This window comes from Mobula hypostoma, chromosome 7 (assembly GCF_963921235.1).
Source record: "Mobula hypostoma chromosome 7, sMobHyp1.1, whole genome shotgun sequence".
NCBI classification, from domain to species: Eukaryota; Metazoa; Chordata; class Chondrichthyes; order Myliobatiformes; family Myliobatidae; genus Mobula; species Mobula hypostoma.
Window position 1 is genome coordinate 102,767,014 of NC_086103.1, and position 22,225 is coordinate 102,789,238.

Consider the following 22,225-nt stretch of genomic DNA (forward strand, 5'->3'; position numbering starts at 1 on the left):
AGAGGAATTGAGAGTGGTAGACAGAGCAAAGTGGGGAAACCACTCAGGCTTCATTGTCACTACTATTGTGAGTTCAGAGAAGAGAAAGGATTAGGCTGGAAATGTGGATGATCACAAAGAAGTATAACAGGTAGGAAATCAAAGGGTCAATGGGAGGAGAACACAGGTAACATGGCGAGGTCAAGATCTGGATAAATGTACTTACCTACAGGCCTCCCAGTCTGATACTGCAGTAATAGAATACATTTATCCCAGGAGTACCTAACACAATGAGGGGCAATGTTACTTACAAAGCCCCTAAACTGTATTATACTGTCAATGCCACCAATCCATGAATTTTGATGCAGAATAATTACATTGGGATTGTAATTCAGGTTCATGACTAGGAATAGCTGGTCACCTTTTCGGAGAGACATAAAACTACCCAGTAACAGTCTGGTTGTTCTACAAATATGGAAAATCAATTTTAAGTTGCATTACACTACAGAAAAATTGTTATTTAAAACTTCAGCCTTTTCTGTGTCCACAGGCATCAAGGAATAAAGCAGTTTATTGGATCAGAAATAAATGATAGTTGAGATAAATATAGAAATCAATTCCAGAAAATAGACAAACAACCTCTGATAATGGATCAAGTTGGCCGGCAATAAGTGCGGCTCTTCCTCCTTAGTATCTCACAGTGGGATCATTCCCACTTGGTATATTGAATTTGTGGTCTTCCCTTCTTTGATCATCTTTGGAGATAAGTGCAATTGCTCTGACAGGATTGTACTACAGACCCCGCCAATAACACTGGTACATTGAGGAACCGACATGCAGGCAGATTTAGGAAAAGTATAAAAACAGTAGGGTTATTGTCATGGAGGGCTTCAATTTCCTGAATAAAGAAAAAAGGAACCTTCTTAGTACAAGAGGTTTAGATGAGGCAGAATTAGTTAGGTGCATTCAAGAGTGTATCTTAACTCAATATGTAGATAGTCCAACAAGAGGAGGGATTGTACATTTGGTGCTGGGTAATGATCCTGGCCAGGTGACCAACCTTTCAGAAGATGAGCAGTTAGGGGACAGTGACCAAACTCCTTATGTTTTAAGATAGTTATAGATAGGGATCTTGCAGAAGAGCATTAAATTGGAGCAGGGTAAATTATGAGAGCATTAGGAAGGAACTGAGGAGAATTAATTGGGAACAGCTGTTTTTGTTCAAGTTCACATCTGACACATGGAGGGTGTTTAAAATCCAACTACACAGAGTATAGGACAGTTATATCCCAGTCAGAAGGAATAAAAGGATGGCAACGTAAGAGAACTTTGGATGTTGACAGAGGTGATGGATTTAGTCAAGAAGAAATTGGAAAAGTATGTAAATCTTAGGAAGCTGGAATCTAACAGAGACAAGTGGATTATAAAGAAGCCAGAAAAGAACTCAAGAAGGGAATTAGGAGAGCCAGGAAGGGCCTTGAAAAGTCCTTTGCAAGTAGGATTAAGAGAATCCCAAGGCATTCTGTACATTTATACATCAAGAGCAAGATAACTATGGAGAGGGCAAGACCACTCAAGCATAAAGGGGGGAACATTTGCTTGGACGCAGAAGATATGGGTGAGGTGCTTAGTAAGTACCTTATATCCATATTTACCAAGGAGAATGATAAGAAGGATAGGGAGATTAGTGTCAAGTGTATTAAAATGCTAGGGCATTGAGGTAAAGGAAGAGATAGTGTTGGGTCTCTTTAAAAACATTAAGATGGATAAATCCCAGGGCCTAATGGGATATACCCCAGCTTATTGAGAGAGCCAAGAGAAGAGACTAATGGGGCCTTGGCCAATATCTTCATGTCTTTTCTAGCCACAGGCGAAGACCTGGAGGACTTGCAAATAACCTTCATTATTCAAGAAGGGAACCAGGGATAACTCTGAAAACTATGGGCCAGTGAGTCTGGCTTCAGTGGTAGGGAAGCTACTGAAGAGAATTCTTAGGGATAGGAATTACAAGCATTTGGAAACCATGGCCTAATGAGGAAGATCCAGCATAGCTTTGTGTGGAGCAAGTCATACCTTAATAACTTTATAGAGTTTTCTTGAAGAAGTGATAAGGGTTATTGATGAAGGTAGAGATGTAGATGTTATCTATGTGGATTTTAGTAAAGTGTTTGATAAGATCCCTGTCGGGAGGCTCATCCAGAAGATTAAGATGCACAGGATCAATGATGAATTGGCTAATTGGATTCAGAACTGGCTTTCCCATAGAAGACACAGGGTAGTAGTCGAAGGAACTTATCCTAGCTGGAGGTTTGTGATTAGTGGTATTCCACAGGGATACATACTATGACTTCTGCTGTTTGTCTTGTACATAAATGAACTGGATGAAAATATAGATGATAAGTTTGTCGATGATATGAAGATTGATGGTGCCATAGAGAGTGTAGAAGACTGGCAAAGGACACAAGGGATACAGATCAGATGCAGATATGGCAGAGAAATGGCAGATGGTCAAATATGAAGATTTGCACCTTGGTAGGTCAGATATAAAGAGACTGTACACTGTTCAGGGCAAGATCTGTAACAGTGTTTCCTAGCAGAGGAATCTTGGGGGTCCAAGGTCATAACTCCCTGAAAGTGGCTACACTGATTGATAGGGTGGTTAAGAAGGTATATGGCATGCTGGTCTTTATTAGAAGAGACATTTGAAAGTCAGGAAGTTATGTTCCGTCTTTATAAAACTCTAATTAGGCCACATCTGGAGTATTTCAAACAGTTCTGGTCACCCCATTATAGGAAGGATGTTGAGGCTTTGGAGAGAGTGCAGAAGGGTCTCGGCCTGAAACGTCGACTGCGCCTCTTCCTATAGATGCTGCCTGGCCTGCTGCGTTCACCAGCAACTTTGATGTGTGTTACCAGAATGCTGTTTGGATTACAGGACATGTACTATAATGAGAGGTTGGACAAATTTGTTTTTTTTTCGCTGGAGTGGTGGAGGCTGAGGCAAGATCTAATAGAGGTTTATAAGATTATGAGAGGCAGAGATAAAGAAGGCAAGCTATCTTTTTCCTGTGGTTGAAATGCCTAATACCAGAGGGCATGCATTTAAGGTGAGAGGGTAACTTCAAAGATGTGCAGGGCAGTGATATTTTTCAGAAACAGTGGTGTGTGCCTGGAATGCACTGCCTGGGTGGTGGTAGGGGCAGCTACATTGAAGATGTGCAGGGCAGGGTTTTTTTTCAGAAACAGTGGTGTGCGTCTGGAATGCACTACCTGGGTGGTGGTAGGGGCAGCTACACTGAGGACTTCTAAGAGTCATTTAGATAGGCACATGAATGTGAGAGAAATGGAAAGATGTGGCATGTCGTAGGCTTGAGAGATTAGTTTAATTGACTGTTTGATTACTAATTTAATTGGTTCAACACACCATTTTGGACTAAAGGGCCTGTTCCTGTACTGTTCTGTTCTATATTCCACTTTCTTGATCTGGTCGAGGTCATAAACTATGGCAAGGTCATACAGCAAGCCTCATTTGAAGATGCCACAAAGAGCTCTGGCTGTCTTCTTATTCCTTCTCCTGAATTTCCTTCAGCACTATCGTTTTCCGATACAGCTCTCAACTGTTCTTGAGAGAAGATGGACAGCAAACTGGATCCTGTCCCACTGAACTTGTATCTGCCTACCTGGACTCCATTTTGTCACCATAGTTCAGTCCCTCCCCACCTACATCCGGGATACATCCCATGCCCTCCACCTCTTCAATAACTTCCAGTTCCCCAGTCCCAACTGCTTCATTTTCACTATGGATGTCCAATTCCTATACACCTTCATTCCACATCAAGAAGGCCTCAAAGTCCTCCGCTACTTTCTGGATAATTCCCCACCACTACTACTTTCCTCCGGTTGGCGGAACTGGTTCTCACACTCAGTAACTTCTCTTTTGGCTTTTCCCACTTTCTTCAGACTACTAAGGGTGTAGCTATGGGAACTCGCATGGACCCTAGCTATGCCTGCCTCTTCGTTCGTTATGTGGAACAGTCTGTGCTCCAAACCTATTCTGGTACTGCTCCCCAACTTCTCCTTCGGTGCATTGACGACTACGTTGGTGCTGCTTCCTGCACCCATGCTGAGCTTGTCAATTTCATCGACTTTTCTTCTAACTTCCACCCAGCCCTCCAATTCACTTGGTCTATCTCGGACACTTCTCTCGCCTCTCTCGATCTCTCGGTCTCCATCTCTGGAGACAGACTGTCCACTGACATCTTCTACAAGCCCACTGACTCTCATAACTACCTCAGCTATACCTCTTCCCACCCCGCCACATGCAAAAATGCCATTCCCTATTCCCAGTTCCTCCGTCTCTGCCGCATCTGCTCTGAGGATGAGGTTTTCCATTCCAGGACATCTCAAATGCCTTCTTTCTTTAAGGATCGTGGTTTCCCTTCTGCTGTCATCAATGGTGCCCTCACCCGCATCTCCTCCATTTCCCCCACTTCGGCCCTCACCCTATCCTCCCACCACCACAACAGGGACAGAGTTCCCCTTTCCTCACCTACCATCCCACCAGCCTCCGGATCCAACACATTATCCTCCACAACTTCCACCACCTTCAACAGGACCCCACACTAAGCACATCTTTCCCTCTCCACCCCTCTCCGCTTTCCACAGGGATCGGTCCCTCCGCGACTCCCTGATCCACACGTCCCTCCCCATGGATCTCCCACCTGGCACTTATCCCTGTAAGCATAAGTGCTACACCTGTCCCTACACCTCCTCTCTTGCCACCATTCAGGGCCCCAAACAGTCCTTCCAAGTGAGACAACACTTCACTTGTGAGTCTGTTGGGGTCATCTATTGCATCCGGTGCTCCCGGTCCGGCCTCCTCTACATCGGTGAAACCTGACGCAGAGTGGGGGACCGCTTCATCGAGCACCTGCACTCCGTCCGCCAAAACAGACAGGATCTCTCAGTAGCCACCCACTTCAACTCTGCTTCCCACTCCCATTCAGATATGTCCATACATGGCCTCCTCTACTGCCATGATGAGGCTAAACTTAGGTTGGAGGAGCAACACCTCATATACCATCTAGGTAGTCTCCAGCCCCTTGGTATGAAAATAGAATTCTCCAACTTCCGGTAATTCCCTCCCCCTCCCTTCCCTTATCCCTATGTCACTCTGCCCACCCCCCCCAGCTGCCTATCACCTCCCTCCTGGTTCCACCTCCTTCTACTACCCATTGTGTTTTCCCCTATTCCTTCTTCACCTTTCCTGCCTATCACCTCCCTGCCTCCCCTCCCCCACCCCTTTATCTTACCCCTTACTGGTTTCTCTCCTGGAACCTACCAGCCTTCTCCTTCCCACCCTCCCCCCACCTTCCTTATAGGGCCTCTGTCCCTTCCCCCTACAGTCCTGACGAAGGGTTCCGGCCCGAAACATCGACCAACCTTTTCCACGGATGCTGCCCGACCTGCTGAGCTCCTCCAGCGTGTTGCGAGTGTTGCTGGATCTCTTTTCACTTGCATACCTGCCCTTAACATTTTATTTAGGTATCCAATTAATTTTTGAAAGGAGTTCAGAATGACCTCAGGAACAACCTGCTGTCAATTCTGCTTTGCTGTGAATATGTATTTTCTGACATATGTGAAGGATGACATTCAATTCTGGAAGCTTCCACATTAAGAAAATATTTTAAGGAGATAGTAAAAAATGTCTGCCTTAATTTTACATTTCTACTCTAATTTTAGACTTAACCTCTGAAATGGTTTTATGTATGCACTTAAGCAGTCACCTTGAGCCTCTAATACGGCTAGATGGAAGCTTATCTAATAACATAACGTTTTTCTGAATTCTTATATTCTTGTCATTAAAATATTATATTTTTGATTTGAACCATATACTGTTGCTGGATACTTCCATATGTTTACCAGGGATGTCGATGGCCTTGCAATTCAATTACACCGTGCTGTGATTCATAATTAAAATTACCTATGCCATAACAACTATTTCTGGGTTGTATTTAGACTCTGCAAAATCAACTGGATACTTCCCAATACAATGTTGGTTTAGGATTTATACAAGTGCAACATTTATCTTTAATCTCTTGACAAACTGACCTCAGGTCCTAATCCTTATCCTGTTGTCATCAACCATCCTTGCCTCATAAATTTTGGGCTTGGTATTTGTCCCTGCAGTGCACTTTCCTTTATGGAAAGCTGCAGTAACAATTTTGTGGTGTCCAAGGTTTTGAACCTGAGGTAGACCTCAAATAGGTGGAACTGAACTAGTCATCATAGTGTCCCACAATGACTATCTAGTGATTCTAGTGACTCTAATATGCCGGACGTCGGAGTACTTGGAGAACCAGAGTCCACCATGGTTACTACATCTGCATGAAGTGCATCCAGCTGCAGCTCCTTGAAGACCGTGTCAGGGATCTGGAGCAGCAGCTGGATGACCTTTGGCTTGTACGGGAGGGTCAGGAGATAATCGCTCAGAGTTACAGGGAAGTAGTCACTCCTAAGATACAGTAGGCAAGTAGCTGAGATGATTGTCAAGAGAAATAGAAATGTGAATAGGCAGTTAGCGCAGAGCACCCCTGTGGCTATTCATCCCAATGTCTGAGGAAAGACATCCTTGCCATAGAGGGAGTACAAAGAAGGTTCACCAGATTGATTCCTGGGATGGCAGGACTTTCATATGAAGAAAGACTGGATGAACTGGGCTTGTACTCATTGGAATTTAGAAGATTGAGGGAGGATCTGATTGAAACGTATAAAATCCTAAAGGGATTGGACAGGCTAGATGCAGGAAGATTGTTCCTGATGTTGGGGAAGTCCAGAACAAGGGGTCACAGTTTGAGGATAAAGGGGAAGCCTTTTAGGACCGAGATTAGGAAAAACTTCTTCACACAGAGAGTGGTGAATCTGTGGAATTCTCTGCCACAGGAAACAGTTGAGGCCAGTTCATTGGCTATGTTTAAGAGGGAGTTAGATATGGCCCTTGTGGCTACGGGGATCAGGGGGTATGGAGGAAAGGCTGGGGCGGGGTTCTGAGTTGGATGATCAGCCATGATCATAATAAATGGCGGTGCAGGCTCGAAGGGCCGAATGGCCTACTCCTGCACCTATTTTCTATGTTTCTATGTTTCTATAATAATAAGTATACCGTTTTGGATACTGTTGCAGGGATGACCTCCCAGGGGAATGCTATGGACACCAGATTACTGGCATTGAGCATGGCACTGTTCCTTACTGCAGAAGGGAAAGAAGGAAAAGAGGGGAGCGGTAGTAATAGGGGACTCAGAAGTCAGGGGAACAGACAAGAGATTCTGTGGACGTGAACAGGACAGTTGCCTGCCAGGTGCCAGGGTCAGGGAGGTCTCAGATTGTGTCCGCAACATTTTGGAGGGGAGGGAGAGCAACGAGATGTCTTGGTACATATTGGTACCAATGACATAGGAAGGTCCTGAAAAAAGAATTTAGAGAGCTAGGCAGAAAACTGAGAAACAGGACCTCCCAGGGAGTAATTTCTGGGTTGCTGCCTGAGTCACGTGCCAGTGAGGGTAGAAACAGGATGATCTGGCAGATTAATGCATGGCTGAGAGGCTGGTACAGGGGACAGGGCTTCAGGTTCTTGGATCATTGGGACCTCTTCTGGGAGAGGTATGACCTGTAAAAAAGTGATGGATTACACCTGAACCTGAGAGGAACAAATATTCTCTTGGGCAGATTTGTTAAAGCTGTTGGGGAGGGTTTCAACTAATTTGGCGGGGGTGGGGAGGTGGTGGGAACTGGAGTGAAGGGACTCAGGATAGGATGGATGGTGAAAAGGTAAAGATAGCATGCAGTCAGACTATCAGGAAGGACAGGCAGATGATAGGACATAATTGGGTGAGTATCAATGCATAGGGGATGCAAATACAGCACTCAAAATGCTATATCGCAATGCATGGAGTATAAGAAATAAGATGGATGATCTTGCTGCACTATTACAGATTGTCAGTTATGATGGTGTGGTCATCACTGAATCGTGGCTGAACGATGGTTGTAATTGAGAGCTGAATGTCAAAGGTTACACAATGTATCAGAGGGATAGGAGGGTAGGAAGAGGAGGTGGTGTGACTTTGCTGGTAATGAATAGCATTAAATCAGTAGAAACATGTGACATAGGATCGGAAGATCTTGAAACCTTGTGGGTTGAGTTAAGAAACTGCAAGGGTAAAAGGACCCTGATGGCAGTTATATACAGGCCTCCCAACAGTAGCTGGGATGTGGACCACGTGTTACAACAGGAAATAGAAAAGGCATGTCAAAAGAGCAATATTATGACAATCATGGGAGATCTTAACATGCAGGTCGATTGGGTAAATCAGGTTGGAAATAGATCTCAAGAGAGTGAGTTTGTTGTATGCCTACAACATGGCATTTTAGAGCAGTTTGTCGTTGAGCCTACCAGGGGATCAGCTATACTGGATTGGGTGTTGTGTAATGAACTGGAGGTGATTAAGGAGCTTAAGATAAAGGAACCCTTAAGAGCCAATGATCACAATATGATTGAGTTCAACTTGAAATTTGATAGAGAGAAAATAAAGTCTGATGTAGAAGTATTTCAGTGGAGTAAGGGAAATTACAGTGGTATGAGAGAGGAGTTGGCCGAAGTAAATTGGAAGGAGATGTTTGCAGAGATGACAGCAGAGCAACAATGGTGTGAGTTTCTAGCAAAAATGAGGAAGATGCAGGATAGATGTATTCCAAAGACCAAGAAATACTCGAATGGTAAGAAATTTTTCTCTGAAGTGCTGGTCAGGATGAGAAAAGTTAGTGATTAAAGTAAGACCCCCAGTGCGGGCGATAAAACATCAGCAGTGTCCCTTATTACATTCTCAGTTTCACTGTCGTGCGTATAACCTGCTTTTGCCAATGTTTCCCCTCTGTCCCTTTTTCTCAGCATTTTGTCTTTTTTCTTTATCTCCCCCTTGTCTTGTTGATCTTGATGTGCCTGTCTTCTTGCCTTCTTCCAGTCTCCATTTCCCGTTCTCTCCCTCTCTCTCTCTCTCTCTCTCTCTCTCTCCTATCTTTCAAAACTCAGTCTATTTCTCACCCTCTCATCTGGTGTTGTGTTTCCTTTGTTGCCCTTATATTCCCTGCTGGAGGTGAGGTCGCTGGAGTGTGACAGCCCTTTGCCAGCCAATCCTTGCACTTTACATTTATTATGTGATAATCTGCATTCTCTTTTCTTTTTACTACCTTGATATATTTATGCACTGCATTTATGGCACACAAAAGTGTTTTTCACTCTGTTTTGGTACACTTAACAAAAATAAACCAATTCCAGTTCTCAGGAGTTGACATAAACAAACCATGCCAATGTATTGAACAAGTGTCAAGAACCCACAGTAGGAGTCGGGCAATGAGTAAATCTTTCTCTCTTCACCCACTCTGTCTGTAGATATAGGTATGATTCAGCTATGGATACAATTCACCATTTTTTCTGCAGATATGTCTGTAAATGTGTAGTCAAAGCTTATAATCAGGCACACAGTCTTCTAATCTTGAAGATTCATAGGTGATTTCAGCCTTCAATTGAAATTTCTAGCTTACTGTATATATGCCCAGTAGCTGCAGCTAATATTAAGTCACAGAAGATAGAACACAGAACATAAAACACTACAGCACAGTACAGACCTTCTGGCCAACCTTTTAACCTATTCCAAGATCAATCAGAATCAGATTTAATATCACCGGCATGTGTTGCGAAATTTATTAATGTTACAGCAGCAATTCAATGCAATACATGATAAATAAATATAGAGGAAAAGCTGAGTTACATTAAGTACCGTATCTGTAAGTCAATTAAATAGTTAATTTAAAATAAGTAGAGCAAAATAACAGAAATAAAAAGTAGTGGGGTTGTGTTCATGGGTTCAATGTCCATTTAGAAAGCAGATGGCAGAGGGGAAGAAGCTGTTCCTGAATCGCAGAGTGAGTGCCTTCAAACCCTTCCCTCCCACAGAGCCCTACATTTTTCTTTCATGTAAGAGTCTCTTAAATGCCCCTAATGTGTCTGCTTCAAGCACCACCACTTACAGTGCATTCCATACACTTACCATTCTCGGTCTAAAAAACCTGCTTCTGGCATTTCCCCCTACAATCACATTAAAAGTATGCCCCTCATATGCACCATTGTTACCTTGGGAGGAAGGGCTCTGGCTGTTCTCTTCATCTTTGCCGATTGTAACCTTGCACCCCTATAGTATTGCCTCTCATCCTCCTTTGCTCCAAAGAGAGAACCCCTGGCTTGCTCATCCTTTCCCTGTACTCTCTAATCCAGGCATCTTCCTGGTAAATATCCACACACTATCTGATGCTTCCACATCCTTTCAATAATGAGGTGACCAAAAAACATTCCAAGTGTTATAGAACTACAATAGCTTCAGCATCACTAAATCTCTCTACTTAATAGAGAGTTATTTCCAGGCGTCTAACATTTGTCGATTGCTGAAATTGCTGTCCATTGCAAGTGATTTAATTGTTATGAATCATATTTCGCCACTCAAAGTACTGCAGGACCACCTAACATCCATTAATTTCTTTTTTTGGGTGCTTTCCAGAGCAGGGAAGAGTGACTTGTGCTATAGATGCAACAGTGATCTGTGAAGCAAGATATATTGACATGATGTGACCTATTGGAAGACCATTGTGCGACAAGCAGTAGTTGCGAAAACAGGAGGGAAGATCATCATTTTAGGTCAAGACCCTGGGCAGCTGGACTGAATGAAGGGGGCTTAAAGGGAGTTTGAGAGGGAGTAAGAGAAAAGATGCCAGAATATTGATACGTGGTGGAGAGGTGTTCGAGTATTGATACATGGTGGAGAGGTGTTCGTGTATTGATGCGTGGTGGAGAGGTGTTGGTGTATCGATATGTGGTGGAGAGGTGTTAGTGTATTGTTACGTGGTGGAGAGGTGTTAGTGTATCGATACGTGGGTGGAGAGGTGTTAGGGTATTGATATGTGGTGGAGAGGTGTTCGTGTATTGATACGTGGTGGAGAGGTGTTAGTGTATGGATACGTGGTGGAGAGGTGTTCGTGTTTTGATACGTGGTGGAGAGGTGTTCGTGTATTGATATGTGGTGGAGAGGTGTTCGTGTATTGATATGTGGTTTTAGAGATGTTAGCGCATTGATACGTGGTGGAAAGGTGTTAGTGTATCGATACGTGGTGGAGAGGTGTTCGTGTATTGATACGTGGTGGAGAAGTGTTCATGTATTGATACGTGGTGGAGAAGTGTTCATGTATTGATACGTGGTGGAGAGGTGTTAGTGTATTGATATGTGGTGGAGAGGTGTTCGTGTATTGATATGTAGTGGAGAGGTGTTCGTGTATTGATACGTGGGTGGAGAAGTGTTAGTGTGTAAGTGGTTTTTGACTTTTATGTTACTGTGGAGGCTAATTAAAATGGCGTCTTTGTTATGTTAATCTGGGGAATGCGGCTTTGTTGTGTTAAATGCTGAGAAGGATTGCACTAGCAGCTTGTTTTTGCTTTAGAGTGTGATAAGAGAGTGCTATTAACCAATTGGGATAGTTGTTATGGTTTTGGTGTATTTGAAGATACTGTATGCACGGGGTTTTGGGGCAGAAGGCGGGAGAGCGAGACAGAGGATGGACGAGGTGCTGTGAGTCTGCTAACAAGGTCGGATATCGAGCAGGACGTTCGGCGAGGAGACAGAAACTGACTCGTGTGGAGCGTCTGGTCGACCACCGTTGTTGGTCCCAGGCGGCCGGTCGAGGTGGTCCGAGGGGGTCGCAGGGTGAAGAAGAAGGTCCTTGAGCTCCAACGGTTTTTGTGCACGAAGAGATTGAACTTTGATAAGTGTGGCTCCTTTTATTTTCCTTTTATATTTTATTCTCTTTTAATTATATAGTTCCAGTAATATCTATAAACTGTATATCATTTAATTGCATCTGGTGTATTGTCTGTTATTTGGGCGGGGTGGGGTACATCACACAGCATCCACACAAACGAATTACCCAGTTTGCCGGGGCCGAGAGCTGTTTCCCTAGACGACAGCGAGCCGAGCGACCCTGAGGGTGGCCGGGGGGCTACATTGTGGGGGATCGTCCGGGATTAAGTCTGCTGGTATGCTGTGTGGGTGCCCTGTTTAAATCTGCAATGTGTGTCTCTGTGGGTTATTTGCTGGTGATTGCTGTATGTGTTGTGGGTGAGGTCTTTGTTCGAGTTCGGGCTGGCATTGACTAGTTGGAGGTGGCAGTCGGGGGTGTCCATGCGGTTGGGAGAGAGAGAAAAGAGTGGTCTGATTTGGAGTTAGGGTCTGCGAATAAATGTTCTAGCTCTGGCAGGCTCCGCCTGGCACTTGGGATAGTGTCCACCCCAAGAGGCGTGTGAGACGTGGGCGGAGCGGATCTCTCAGTTGTTAGATGAGTGGCAGTGCTTGGTTGAGGGAGAGTGACAGGGATTGGTTGAAAGTTTGAGTAGGCGGGCTGGTGACGGTGTTAGAGCTGTCAGGTTCACTTACACTGTAGTGGCAGCTGTCAGTTATTTGAAAGGGGGGGGAAGTTTTCAGTGTGTCTTCTCTGGCTAGGAGGGCGGCTAAATTGCTTGCAGTGCCGGGGGATCATTTCAGGGGATCAGCCCCTCCTTCAGTTGTTCAGCTGATCAGAGAGGTGTCGGGAACCTTAGTGGAGGCCCAGTGGGGGAACGGCTTGGGGTCTCTAGGGAAGCACGTTCCCAGCAATGTACCGATGAACTTTCACAAGGAAAAGACCCTGTTCCTGAAGGCTTAGAGGGACCATGCCCCAGGGTGTCGTTATGGATAGAGGGAAGCGATGCTAAAGCTATCCTCGACCCCGGGGCACAGATCAAGTGGTTGTACAGTTCGTTTTACAACCGGTGTCTGAAGCATTTACCCTTGACAACCGCAAGGGCACCGGAGACTTTGGGTACTAGTGGCAGTAGTTATCCAGAAGACGATGATTGGTTAATGACCCTGGAAGTCATGGAGGCATTTTCTGGGCACCCAGAGTGGTGAGTTGCTTCTGAGGACGTGTGTAGCAGCCTTGAGCCAGTACGGAATTTAAACGAGACCCAGCAGTGGTACGGCTTGGGGAAAGTAGCTGAGGGTGAGACCCTCTTAGTAGATGCTCTGAACGACCACGAAGGAGGAGAGTTGACTGCTGAAGACACCTCAGTGAGAGAGAGGTCGTGGTAACTGGACCCTAGCGGCGTGGAAGATGAAGACAGCGTGTGTGTGGATTATGCGATGTGGTTTAATGTGCTGCATCTGAGGGGTGGATGTTGCCAGATCCTGAGGAGTGTGGCTGTTGAGCTGAAGATGGCCTTTACCAGTTTCCTAGGATTCTTCCGATCCAAAAAGATGCCCAAGGGCGTATCTGGAGCCCCTGCATCCTTCCCGTGGGGCATGAGAAAGACCATGGGGGAAGTGAAGGTGTGTGGAGTTTTGACGAATGTGGATGACCGCCTAGAGCTTGGATTCGCCTGGGGGGACTATGAGGCGAGGCGAGTGGCTGAGCCCGGGCGACCGAAGCGAAGTGTCAAATATAGAGGAGTTTTTGGCCGGAGAAGTTTGGTGCAATGAGAGGAAAATGACCCGACATACCAGTTGAACTTCCTGGTGTTGGGACAGACGGTGGTGGACCGGGGGATGGAAACCCAGGTCGTCAACCTGAATGAAACACAGGGGAGAGAGGGGATTTGCACCGCACTGCGGCCATGTACTGATGAATTAATCCAGCAAGCAGAAACAATGACCTGCCTTCGAAGAGATCAGCAGAAACTCAAGACGTCGATTCAGAACAGATTGGAAGACTTGCAAGTTGGGGAAGATCAAGGAAGTGTTCTGACTAAGGTCAATAGAAAACCGAGAGCCCGGGGTGGGGAGTTTGACTACACTCCCGAGGAGGTAAAGAAATGGAAGACAGATCTTGGAAATGGGAGGCGGACGCTTGAAAGGAACCTGAAGATGACTATCGCGAGTTTAAATGAAGTGGAAAAACTGAAAGTTGACCTGGAAGACGCCCTCAGGAAGAAACAACCGGAGGCTGAACATTCTTTTACTGCTGCTTTTCAGGTCAGGGTGGAAGAAGCTGGTGGGGTAACTGCGTCCCAGACTGAGATGGCCAAGAACCCTAAGTCAGAACTGCTGAGGCTGTGGCGAGAGTTGAAGGAGTCCCCGAAGAAGCTGACGTCTCGACTGAAGGAGGCTGAAGGGGTAGCCCCGGCTAAATGTTTCAGTTTGGAGAAACTTAACCAGCAGCTACCGAATGAGGGAATGAGGAAGGATATGGATTCGAAGGATGATGTGCTGCACATGTGGTACATGCTGCCTTCCGCTAACTTCCCCGTGACTGAGGAAGAAACCTTTGGCCCTTCTCCCACTGAGTCAGGTGTAGTGGGGAGGGCTAGCTGTGGGCAGTCTGAGTTATGGCAGGATCAGGAAGGAGGAGAGGCAGGGCTCCGGACACGGGACAGGGGGCTCCGAGCTGTAGTGGTGGACTGAGTGAGAGAGGAGTTGGCAAGCAGGCCCGAGGTATCCCTAGTAGTGTCTGAGCCTTTTGTGTTTAGGTGAGGGGGTACGGAGGTCGCGGAGGGTTGAGAAGCTCCCAGATAGGTTGGCCTATGTAGCGCCTGTGGGATGGGAGTAAGGTCCACTGTGTGGGGAGCACTCTCACTGTTTGTATCTGTGTATGTATGTGTTGTGTGTCTGTAGGACCGATTGGCGAGTTATTTAGAAGTCATGAGGACATGACTTTATTTGGTGGGGGGAGAGTGTACGGGGTCTTTCGACTTCTATGTTACTGCGGAGGCTAATTAAAATGGCGTCTTTTTTATGTTAATCTGGGGAATGCGGCTTTGTTGTGTTAAACGTTGAGAAAGTTTGCACTAGCAGCTTGTTTTTGCTTTAGAGTGTGATAAGAGAGTGCTATTAACCAATTGGGATAGTTGTTATGGTTTTGGTGTATTTGAAGATACTGTATGCGTGGGGTTTTGGGGCAGAAGGCGGGAGACTGAGACAGAGGATGGACGAGGTGCTGTGAGTCCGCTAACAGGGTCGGACCCCGAACGGGACGTTCAGCGAGGAGACGGACTCATGTGGAGCGTCCAGTCGACCACCGTTGTTGGTCCCAGGTGGCCGGTCGAGGTGATCCGAGGGGTCGCAGGGTGAAGAAGAAGGTCCTTGAGCTCCAATGGTTTTTGTGCACGAAGAGATTGAACTTTGATAAGTGTGGCTCCTTTTATTTTCCTTTTATATTTTATTCTCTTTTAATTATATAGTTCCAGTAATATCTATAAACTGTATATCATTTAATTGCATCTGGTGTATTGTCTGTTATTTGGGCGGGGTGGGGTACCTCATACAGCATCCACACAAACGAATTACCCAGTTTGCCGGGGCCGAGAGCTGTTTCCCTAGATGACAGCGAACCGAGTGAACCTGAGAGTGGCCGGGGGGGGCTACATTGTGGGGGATCATCTGGGATAAAGTCTGCTGGTATGCTGTGTGGGTGCCCTGTTTAAATCTGCAATGTGAGTCTCTGTGGGTTATTTGCTGGTGATTGCTGTATGTGTTGTGGGTGAGGTCTTTGTTCGAGTTCGGGCTGGCATTGACTAGTTGGAGGTGGAACTCGGGGGTGTCCATGCGGTTGGGAGAGAGAGGAAAGAGTGGTCTGATTTGGAGTTAGGGTCTGCGAATAAATGTTCTAGCTCTGGCAGGCTCCACCTGGCATTTGGGATGGTGTCCACCCCAAGAGGGGTGGGGACGTGCGAGACGTGGATGGAGCGGATCTCTCAGTTGTTAGATGGGTGGCAGTGCTCGGTTGAGGGACAGCGACAGGGATTGGTTGAAAGGGGCGATTACAGTGTATTGATATGTGGTGAAGAGGTGTCAGTGTATTGATATGTGGTGGAGAGGTGTTAGTGTATTGATAAGTGGTGGAGAGGTGTTAGTGTATCGATACGTGGTGGAGAGGTGTTCGAATATTGAATCGTGGTGGAGAGGTGTTAGTGTATTGCTACGTGGTGGAGAGGTGTTCGTGTATTGATACTTGGTGGAGAGGTGTTAGTATATCGATACGTGGTGGAGAGGTGTTAGTGTATCGATACGTGGTGGAGAGGTGTTAGTATATTCATACGTGGTGGAGAGGTGTTAGTGTATTGCTACTTGGTGGAGAGGTGTTAGTATATTGATATGTGGTGGAGTCAGTAGATGGAACCAGATAATTGAGGGAAAGGATGATGGGAAGACGGAACCATTTAGGAGGTAACGTATAGGAAAAGGTGGGCACAGGGACGGAGATTCCAGCATCTGCAATCTTTTGTTTCTCTGCATTGTCATGGAAGAACTTCACATCGCACCAGAGTACCTGACCCCAAAATGTTTATGGTAGTACTTAACTCTTTAGATCAGCTCCCTGAGATGAATAGGGATATAAAGAAATCATGCCTACATTTTGCCAACACTTTGTGAGTGACTATTTCTCCATACCATACAAATGCAAGGCAACACAATGAGTATAGATATGTGAAAAGAAAAAGATTGGTTAAGACAAATGTAGGTCTCCTACAGACAGAAACAGGTGAACTGCTTATGGGGAGCAAGGACATGGCAGACTAATTGAATAATTACTTTGGTCCTGTCTTCGCTAAGGAGGACATAAATAATCTTCTGGAAATAGTAGGGGACAGAGGGTCCAGTGAGATGGAGGAACTGAGGGAAATACATGTTAGTAGCGAAGTGGTGTTAGGTAAATTGAAGGGATTAAAGGCAGATAAATCCCCACGGCCAGATGGTTTGCATCCCAGAGTGCTTAAGGAAGTAGCCCAAGAAATAGTGGATGCATTAGTGATAATTTTTCAAAACTCTTTAGATTCTGGACTAGTTCCTGAGGATTGGAGGGTGGCTAATGTAGCCCTGCTTTTTAAAAAAGGAGGGAGAGAGAAACCAGGGAATTATAGACCGGTTAGCCTATCATCGGATCGGTGGTGAGGAAACTGCTGGAGTCAGTTATCGAAGATGTGATAACAGCACATTTGGAAAACGGTGAAATCATCGGACAAAGTCAGCATGGATTTGTGAAAGGAAAATCATGACTGACGAATCTCATAGAATTTTTTGAGGATGTAGCTAGTAGAGTGGATGGGGGAGAACCAGTGGATCTGGTATATTTGGATTTTCAAAAGGCTTTTGACAAGGTCCCACACAGGAGATTAGTGTGCAAACTTAAAGCACACGGTATTGGGGGTAAGGTATTGATGTGGATAGAGAATTGGTTGGCAGACAGGAAGCAAAGAGTGGGAATAAACGGGACCTTTTCAGAATGGTAGGCAGTGCTAGTGGGGTACCGCAAGGCTCAGTGCTGGGACGCCAGTTGTTTACAATATATATTAATGACTTGGATGAGGGAATTAAATGCAGCATCTCCAAATTTGCCGATGACACGAAGCTGGGCGGCAGTGTTAGCTGTGAGGAGGATGCTAAGAGGATGCAGGGTGACTTGGATAGGTTGGGTGAGTGGGCAAATTCATGGCAGATGCAATTTAATGTGGATAAATGTGAGGTTATCCACTTTGGTGGCAAAAACAGGAGAACAGATTATTATCTGAATGGCGGCTGATTAGGAAAAGGGGAGGTGCAACGAGACCTGGGTGTCATTATACACCAGTCATTGAAAGTGGGCATGCAGGTACAGCAGGCGGTGAAAAAGGCGAATGGTATGCTGGCATTTATAGCAAGAGGATTCGAGTACAGGAGCAGGGAGGTACTACTGCAGTTGTGCAAGGCCTTGGTGAGACCACAACTGGAGTATTGTGTGCAATTTTGGTCTCCCCTAATCTGAGGAAAGACATCCTTGCCATAGAGGGAGTACAAAGAAGGTTCACCAGATTGATTCCTGGGATGGCAGGATTTTCATATGATGAAAGACTGGATGAACTAGGCTTATACTCGTTGGAATTTAGAAGATTGAGGGGGGATCTTATTGAAACGTATAAAATCCTAAAGGGATTGGACAGGCTAGATGCAAGAAGATTGTTCCCGATGTTGGGGAAGTCCAGAATGAGGGGTCACAGTTTGAGGATAAAGAGGAAGCCTTTTAGGACCAAGATTAGGAAAAACTTCTTCACACAAAGAGTGGTGAATCTGCGGAATTCTCTGCCACAGGAAACAGTTCAGGCCAGTTCATTGGCTATATTTAAGAGGGAGTTAGATATGGCCCTTATGGCTAAAGGGATCAGGGGGTATGGAGGGAAGGCTGGTACAGGGTTCTGAGTTGGATAATGAGTCATGATCATACTGAATGGCGGTGCAGGCTTGAAGGGCCGAATGGCCTACTCCTGCACCTATTTTCTATGTTTCTATGTTTCTAAAGGAATAGTTGTCTGTGTCGAGGCCCAATCCCAGTCCCTCAGACCTTAACTGACTCTGAACTGGCAGCAGGATATTTCCAGAGACACAAGCTTGATTCTTTGTAGTTCATTGGTGCTGTAAGGGAAATGGCCCAATCCGGAATCAAATTGTCTCTGGATTACAAGTCCAGCACTCTACCACTGTACCATTGAAGATTGTAGTGAACCCAACTGCAGAAAGCACAATACAGACAGGAATTGCTGTGCAGATTCAATGGCTCCTGACATTTTCCTGGGGATGATAAGGATGGCGGTGATGGAACTCCGGAATGAGATCCGGATCCAATACGTTTCGCACTGGAACCCAAGAGCATTCTTCAGCCCATAACCCTCCCAATCCGCTAAACATTGGATGCGCCCATGGATCCAGTGAGGGTCCAGCAGGTGGCAGACTGGGAATACAGGCTGTCCATCGATAAGCCGGATGGAGGGGTTGGCTTGCAACAGGAGCTAAGGCACTGGCGACCACAGGTCTGAGATGGGAAACGTGAAAGGTGGGGTTAATCTTCATTGATCAGGGGAGCAGGAGATGATAGGACACAGGATTAACCCTCCTCGAAACCTTGAAAAGGCCAGTAAAATGGGGAGTCAGCTTGCAAGATTCTACCCACAGCAGAAGATCCCGGGTAGTGAGCCAAACCTTTTGCCCAGGATGAAATGACAGTGTCGGTCTGGAGCTTTTGACACTAAAAAGCCTATTGAAGAGCCAACCTGATCTTCCTCCAAGTCTGTCCGCAACGTCAAATGAACCTCTGTGCTGAGGGTACCCCGACTTCAACTTCCTGGCCCTGGCAGAGTGGAGAATGATACCCAAACTGGCACTCAAATTGAGACATCCCTGTGGCAAGTCAGCCATGGGAATCGTAGGACAACAGGGAATTCAGGGGAGTGGATGAGATGAAACTGGATTTGTTTATGATGATTGTTTATGCGCAGGATCAAGGGGACAGTGAGGTGATGCACACTGCCATTAACCCAGAGGTCTTCCATCGAGGGCGGTTACAACCAATACAAACTTTAGACTGGTGAGAGGGATGAGAAGATTCCCATCCATGTAACTACCTGATGCACCAGGTTCCACCAGGGCCTGGAAGGCGTTCTGTTGGTCACCCAGGATATTGAGATGGGAAGAAGGACACCAGTGACTGAAGTCTTCAGAGTGAAGGAAGACCATCGCAGACCTCCCTCCTCTGGACAGGCTTGAGCTTTTCCTGCTAGCTTGGAACAGGTGATTCTAAAGTGGGTCTGTTTCCCACAGTAGAGGCAATCCTTCACTCTCATCCTGGGATTTTACTCTGCCTGAGAAAGTCATGTTCCTTCTGACTGCATAGGCTCTTCCAAGGCAGTGGAAACTTGAGGGCACTCTGGTAGAGGTAGTAATGTCCATGCTCCAGTCTCAGGGGTATTAGAAGCAGAATGGCAGTCCCTACATCTCTCATGAAGGCAATCCAATTGAATGGAGTGGTCAATCAGGGTATCCATGTTACTCACCACATCCCTGGATGCTAACTCATCTTTGATGATATTTGAAAGCCCAAGTTGAAAAGCAGCAATGAGCACTTCTGAATTGCATTGGCTCTCAGCAGCTAGAGTGTGGAAGGATTTGGCATTGTCAGTGACACTGACCTCTCAATGAGGACGGCTGTGTATTCTCTCAATCTCCCCTTCCTGATGTTTACAATCAATCCCTTGGTCTTTCTGACGTTGAGTGTGAGGTTGTTGGGACACCACTCAACCAGCCGATTTATCTCATTCCTGTATGCCTCCTTGTTGCAATCTGTGATTCTGCCAATAACAGTGGTGTTATAGGTGAATTTATAGATGTTTTTTGAGCTATGCCTAGTTATGAGTGAGTCAGAATAGCATACTTCTTTGAGGTGCATTTGTGTTGATTGTCAGCGATGAAGAGACGTTATTACCAGTCTGCACGGACTGTGGTCTCCTAGTGAGGAGGTCAAGATCCAGTTGCAGGGTTTGAAGCTTATTATTACTGAGGGGATGATGGTGTTGAATGACAAAATGTAATCAATATGTATCAGCACTACTGCTGTCCAAGTGGTCCAAAGACAAGTGGAAAGCCAGTCAGATTGCATCCACTGTAAACCTAATTGCCACTGGGTCCAGGTGATTGTTCAGCAGAAGTTAATTCTAGCCATGACCAACCTCTCAAAGCATTTCATCACAGTAGATGTGATTGCCACTGGATAATAGTTGTTGAGGCAGCTCACTCTGCTTTTCTTGGCACTGGTATAAGTGATGCTCTTCTGAAACCGGTGGGAACTTCTGACTGCAGCAGTGAGAAGTTGAAAATGTCTTTGAACAATCCAACCATTTTGTTAGCACGGGTTTTCAGAGCCTGCTAGATTCCCCATTGAGCCTGAAGTCTTGAAGTATGTTCTGATCTCGGTCTCCAAGACAGAGATCACTGGGTCACCAAATGCTTCAGATGGACTTACACAGGTGTAGTTTAAAGTGTGCATAAAAGGTGCTGGGCTCATTTGGGAGCAAAGCATTACTGCCATTTTTGCTGTTAGGTTTTGCCTTATAGGAAGTAATGGCATACAAACCGTATCACAGCTGTCATGCATTCAATTGTTCAAAGTTCAAAGCAGATTCATTTATTAGTAAACTAGGTATACTATATACAGTCCCGGGATTTGCCTCCGTACAAGCAAAGAAACCCAAAAGAACCCTTTTGAAAAAGAAGACTGACAAACACCCAATGTGAAGAAAAAAAATCATACAAACAGTGAAGGTGAGCAAATTATGTTCACAAAAGCCAATTGCAGTCAATCCAGGAGCCAGTTATTTGCAGGCCACAGCCTCAGATTGTGTCTCTAACTTCACACAGAATTGCCTTCTTGCTGTCACGATGGACTTCTGTAGGTCATAGCCAGACTTCTTACAACCTGCATATACTGGGCATCAGTGAAAGCGGTTGGACAGGGTCTGACAGACTAAAGGCAGCAACTGGTGAAACTGTTCTATACTCAGGAAGACAAGATGGTCAGCTTCATGATTCTGTAGCTGTCATTTTGAAGAAAGACATTGAAAAGTGCTCGCTGGAATGAATCATCAGTATATTCTGGGCATTTTTGTACTCTATTTGCAAAGTATTTGTTGCATGTCAATGTTATCCTTGAAGATCAGTGTTGGATTTAGACAAGTGATGACTTTTTAGGACTTTTAAAGACTTTTAAGAGACATTTAGGTATGCACATGAATGTGAGGAAAATGGAAGGATATGGACATTGTGCTGGCAGAAGGGATTGTTCATTTGGTCAGTTGATTACTGATATAATTGGTTTGGAACTACTTTGTGGGCTGAAGGCCTGTTCCTATGCTGTCCTGTTTGATGTCTTTTGTTCTATGTGCACTGAAGTCAGTTTTAGTTGCAACAAAATATTTGAAGATACAAGGAATTCAGTCTGGGTAGTGTGCTTTTATTAGAGTCTCATAGATACTGTCCCATACGCTAGGATTACCTTCAAAGTCAGCATGGATTTGTGAAAGGAAAATCATGTCTGACGAATCTCATAGAATTTTTTGAGGATGTAACCAGTAGAGTGGATAGGGGAGAACCAGTGGATGTGGTATATTTGGATTTTCAAAAGGCTTTTGACAAGGTCCCACACAGAAGATTAGTGTGCAAACTTAAAGCACACGGTATTGGGGGTAAGGTATTGGTGTGGGTGGAGAATTGGTTAGCAGACAGGAAGCAAAGAGTGGGAATAAACGGGACCTTTTCAGAATGGCAGGCGGTGACTAGTGGGGTACCGCAAGGCTCAGTGCTGGGACCCCAGTTGTTTA